This window comes from Aplysia californica, unplaced genomic scaffold, assembly GCF_000002075.1.
Source record: "Aplysia californica isolate F4 #8 unplaced genomic scaffold, AplCal3.0 scaffold01203, whole genome shotgun sequence".
In the NCBI taxonomy this organism is placed as follows: Eukaryota; Metazoa; Mollusca; class Gastropoda; order Aplysiida; family Aplysiidae; genus Aplysia; species Aplysia californica.
In genome coordinates this window covers 141125-146020 of record NW_004798473.1, presented here as the reverse complement: position 1 = coordinate 146020, position 4896 = coordinate 141125, and the positions used below count along the sequence as shown (strand labels likewise).

General features: G+C 41.0%; 1 protein-coding gene across 2 annotated transcripts in view; it reads left to right on the top strand.

The window, feature by feature from the left end:
• Positions 1-1296: 1296 nt before the first annotated feature.
• LOC101853513 (puromycin-sensitive aminopeptidase) overlaps positions 1297-4896 on the top strand; it is a 28414-nt gene continuing 24814 nt past the window's right edge. Inside the window, exon 1 of one of the 2 annotated variants that reach the window (XM_013090286.2) lies at positions 1297-1417. The gene's annotated coding sequence lies outside the window, so the exon portion shown is untranslated. Of the gene's footprint in view, positions 1418-1573; positions 1652-4896 lie in introns of those variants that run through there. The other variant, XM_013090287.2, reaches the window with a different exon arrangement.

Here is a 4896-nt window from a genome sequence, read left to right as displayed (position 1 = left end):
CCCGGAAGGCGGGGAGGGGGGTGGGGGAGGGAGTAGAGGAACCAAGTTGGGGAGGGGACGGGGAGACGAGGTGATGATGGAAATCACTGGTCTGAGGGTGTCTTCAGTGGTGTCGGCCTCAGAATGAAAAAGTCCTAACTCAGTTGTTGTTTTTTTCATGTTTGGAGTAAAAGCACAATGTAGATTCTCCCACTGTACTCCCCCTGCTCCATATTGTGAAAGTTCCAACTCTTATCCTTTTATTCTATTAGATAATACCGTAATAATTGTGTTCTTCATTTTGTTGGAAGTTCAAGTGTGTGAAAAGGTTGAACACAAAATATGTGAAATTTTGAAATATCTGTAAAGTGAGCGTAACTGAGATACACCGTTTATTCTCCGTGCTCGTTTTGTTGAGCACAAAGTACTCGAAAATGCCTGTCTGTCTCGGCTGTTTGATGGAAGTTACAAATCGCCACCGTCCTTACCGTAAATGGGTGGATCTTCCTTCGCTGGCCCGAGGTGAACTTTGGCGTGCGCGGGCACGGTGAAATGTGAACATTTGGTATTTGAACTTTCTTTATCGTCTGTCTGTCTGTCTGTCTATCTGTCTGTCTGTCTGTGTCTCTGTCTCTGTCTCTGTCTCTGTCTCTGTCTCTCTCTCTCTCTCTCTCTCTCTCTCTCTCTCTCTCTCTCTCTCTCTCTCTCTCTCTCTCTCTCTCTCTCTCTCTCTCGATCCACCGTTCTCCTCTTTCTCTAACAATGCATGTGGTAAGTTTGGAGTTCAGAAAGAGAACATGGACTAGTCTGCCGAGGTCTCCGAGCATTAGAGGAAAAAAACCCCCTTGTTATTGTTGTTGTTGTTGTTGTCGTTGTTGTTGTTGTTGTTGTTGTTGTTGTTGTAGGATTTTCTTTTTTTGAGAAGACCCCCCTCCCCCTTCCAACCACCGTGTACATATTATGTAGTTTCGAAATATTACATGTTTTTAAAACGATTAATCAAATTTGGGAGGCAATAAGCAAAACAAAACACCCCCAAACTTCCAACAATTTGTTTGAAACGATGTTGATAAATATAGAGGTCAAGACCTCAAGAAAATAAAGGACCAGCTTTGAAAAAGTGAAGAAATAACGATAATACTAAATAGACTAGGCTATAGACCGATATTAATTTGGATCGAGTTGAACAGAGCACAGGGAAAAGGAATCATTGAAAACGTGGATAAACGGTGACATTCTTCGAGCCAATGTCCATTGTATTTTCCGCTACAAATATTTTGACCGGAAGCAACCCTTGAACTTTGAACTACCATTCAACTAACTGTGCTCAGTGTTCTGTCTGTGTGTTGTGCTGGTTTTTATAACAACACAGTGGTGGCCTACCGGTGACTTGCAAACACTCTTCTGACTTCTGACGTTGTGCCGTAGAGTCGTAGAGGTGTGTATATAATTGACTTGTCGACTTTTGAAGTTTTTATAAAGGTTCATTCCACACCAGTGAAGTGTAGATCTAGGAGGCGAGTGGAAGGTGAATATCACCACTTGTTTCCTTTACGACTTAAAAGAAGCCCTTCTCGTTTTCAGTCCTATCTCAGATCTGAGAATGAGCCAGGAGACCATCATGTTTCAGTTCTTCGCTAATATCTTTCCTAGCACGATTCACAACGTTGCGGTTTGCGTGGTCTTTCCTTCTATTGTCCCAAATTGCAGGTTTTTTAAATACGGCTGATACCAAAGGGCCACCTCTATTCTCACCCGGAGTGAGAATAGTGCAGGCGAGTCTTGTGGCTATTCTCACCCGGTGCGCGTTCACCAAATTTTGCGTTCACCCTAAACCACAGAATTCTACACTGTGATAACAGAAAAATTGTAGAATTCTGTGCCGTGAACAAACGTTCCATTACAACTGTAGCCTACTAAAAGCGTACAATTTTGTCTGTGGGCAGTGGAGAGAGAGAGAGAGAAAGAGAGAGAGGAGTAGCGCGAGAATTTCCGGGCAAAACAAAATGGCGACCCGCGTAGTTCGGCTCGATTCGAAAAGTTAAATAGCCGTAGCATCTTTGTAGACAACCAAATTAATTTACTTTTGTGTTTTAACATCATTTTAAAACTTTGTTTTGGTCAATTTGATCGTCCACACCGATAGACAGTATTCAGAAAGAGACAGAGAGAGAGAGAAGAGGGGAGGAGTTGATCTTGCGAGAACTTCCGGGCGGGTGAGAATAGCCACTTTCATACTAAAGACTCGACATCCATTTCGGTGCTTTTGTCACTGAGACTGAGAGAAAATACATTCTGAACCACCCAAGTCGTAACCAGACAGCCAGACAACAATGGGGGGGCGGTACCAAGTAGGCCTACACGCTTGCAAGCGAGAAAGAGAATTAACTTTTGATTCTTTTCGCTTTTCAAACGTCGCTTGAAATCTCAGGCGTCATAAAGCGAGCATGCTTTTTGTGCGCAACAAGCAACTTTTGAGTAACATTTCACGCGCGTGTCCCAACGCGCTCGCTTTTATCGCGAGCAAGCGTTCTCTTTGTGCTCCGCTTAAGACTTGTTTAGGGTTAAAGTAAGCATGCACTCATCTCTCTCTCTCTCTCTCTCTCTCTCTCTCTCTCTTTCTCTCTCTCTCTCTCTCTCTCTCTCTCTCTCTCTCTCTCTCTCTCTCTCTCTTTCTCTCTCTCTCTCTCTCTCTCTCTCTAGCGCAAGGAAAACAGAAAAAAAATACGAAAAAAGAGAGATTTTAGTCATTATCATTGACACAATACACAACTTGAATTCTAATTTGAGTTGGGGGGGGGGTGGGAGGTTTGTATCACGTTGCACAATAAGATTTGGATCTAGGTCTAGATCTAAATTTCTTGATCTATCCCATGATCTTTGTCCCTACGCGAAAGAGGATGAAAAAAGGAAAAATGAGGAAATGTTAGATCTAGAATCTAGATAATTTCCATCCTTCTTTTGAAATGCCCTGTGCCAATAATATTTTGTAGTATTCACACACCCTGTACGAATATAATTTCATAGTATAGTAACATCCTGTGCGAATAACATTTCTAGTATTCACACACTTTGTGTGAATAAAATTTCACAAAATTCTCAGTATTCACACACCCTGTGCGAATAAAATTTCATAGTATTCGCACACCCTGTGCGAATACAATTCCATAGTATTCACACACCCTGTGCGAATAACTACAGCCATATATATATATATATCTGAGAATTGAATTGTGGTGGATGTCGCAGACTTTAGTCTAGTGGGCGACTGCTCATTGTTGTGCCAATGCTGGAATGTTGATCCTCAGAAACCAAAAAAAAAAAGGATATACCGCCAGGCTAAGTTTAGGAAGGCGTATTGGGAGTTGACTCCCAATAATATCAACTGGTTTTTGGGAGTTGACTGCTCATTTCAGTAGGGAGTCACAAAAACAATTATTTTTTCAAAGTGCCTGTTTGAAATGCTGCATTGCGATTAGCCACATGATAATAAAACACAGCGTGTTAAATAGCCCTCTGCTAATTAAAACGCTGAAGCCCAGATCACGCATGATGTCCGGTAAGCAGGCAAACTCAACCTGTTGAACTGTATGTCGCAAGTTGATGTGACTTTTTCATGATCAGACGATGGCTGAACCTTTACTGAAAGTTGGAGATGAATTCCCCTGTTAGGATGACTTTTTTGAAAGCTGTTCATAGATATTCGGATTCTACCAATCAGCCTTTATTCTGAAGATTGGGAATAAAACAGTGACTCAAGCCAACAAGTTTAAACAAGATACTACCCAGAACATCTGAGAATTGTGTTGTGCAACAGACGTGGCTGCACACACCGAGGCAGAATTGAATCGAGCAGAAGAAGAGGGACTGTCAAAGAGAATATACGAGGGACGGGCAAATACAGTGGAGAGAATAGAGCAGGAGAGCATTGTTAGAACAGTAAACGACGAAAGGCATGCCAGAACTGAGAATGTTTAAGAAGTTAGATCCTTGTTTTCCAATATCAGATCACTGCTGTCTACCAAGGAGAGGTCAGCCCAAAAGAAGTGCCTCACAGTACTTAGTGGACCAAGAAAAAGAAGATACGGCCTCAAGAAACACATCTCAACATAAGAAAACATTTACAAAAAATGTTAACGAGGAAGATCATGTTGTTTGCAATCAGTGCAAGAAAAGAGACCCGGAAAAAAAAGTATCTCTGCTGGTGAAACCCAATGGGTAGTGTGTGAGAAATGTGATAGACATAGGTGGTATCACCACAGTTATGTGTTGGGTATTCACATGATGTAGACTTTCAATGTTGTATGTGTATAGGTTCTTTATGAGGATTCAATATTGAGTAGAAGCAGATTGAAAGACTTTGAAGATATTATCTAGGTCTACTCTGAGAGTGAGAAACCCATTTTGTTTCTGATTACAGTGACATTCAAATCATGAATATAAAGAACAACACCAGTATGTCATGATCTTTTGTGTACTGAAAATGCATTAAAGTTTATCTGTGTGCAGTTTGAATGTTATGAATCTCCTGATAGCTATATAATAATACATGATGCTGTGATTGGCAAATTGATGCTAAGTTATTCATTGAAAGATGCTTTCAGTATCATTTATCTTTTAAAATATGTTTTATTACTAAGTTAAATTTCTTGAAACTGGTACATTTCTAAATTAATTACATGTTGGCCCCTACATTGATTGAATTACGCTATTAATAAAGCAACATGGATATTTACTAGAAATATGTATCATGTCCTTTTTATTTTTATATGGATTGCTCTCTGGATAGATGTGATATTCTCCTCCTCCTCCTCCCCTCACCCCCCCATGCATCCTTTCTCTTCCATACCCCCCCCACTCTCTCTCTACCTCTTCTAAACCCCATTATCTCTATCTCTCTCTCCCTCTCTCTCCCTC